Here is a 667-nt window from a genome sequence, read left to right as displayed (position 1 = left end):
TATATATATATATACCGGAGTAAGCACATAAATGTGAAACAAGGTGGAAAAAAAGAGTACTCAAATATCAAAGACAGAGTAATATGCTTCATTTAAAAGCAGCAGAAATATAACAAAAAGCTGTTACTCAGAGTTTCACGTTCCCGTTCATCGGACAGTTTTGTTAATATACGCACACACACACACACACACATATATATATATATATATATATATATATATATATATATATATATATATATATATATATATATTACACAGACAAGAAGAAGGTAATATTTCGAATGCAGTAAAGCCATGAAAACAGCAGAAAGATTGGGTATTTCTGTGTTACAACGGTAATGTTGCCCAATCTTTCGGCTGATTTCACGGCTTGACTGCGTTCAGAACAATACCTTCTTGTCCGTACAATACGGTACACATTCGATGCTCCTAAAACAAAAGAAAATATTTGTTTATATATGTTGTTGTTGCATGTATATACATACATACATACATACATACATACATACATACTCATTGTTCGTTTTTTCCGTCCTTGTTTTTGTATACATTCGCTGCTTTCTTTCAATGAATCTAATGCTCTTAGCTTAGTTTTTTCCTTGGGGCTGGCCAAACTGGAGCAATATCGAGTATAACCAGCCGAAATTGCAAAGATAATCTGGAT

This window comes from Octopus bimaculoides, chromosome 5 (assembly GCF_001194135.2).
Source record: "Octopus bimaculoides isolate UCB-OBI-ISO-001 chromosome 5, ASM119413v2, whole genome shotgun sequence".
Taxonomy (NCBI): domain Eukaryota; kingdom Metazoa; phylum Mollusca; class Cephalopoda; order Octopoda; family Octopodidae; genus Octopus; species Octopus bimaculoides.
This window is presented reverse-complemented; position numbering follows the sequence as displayed.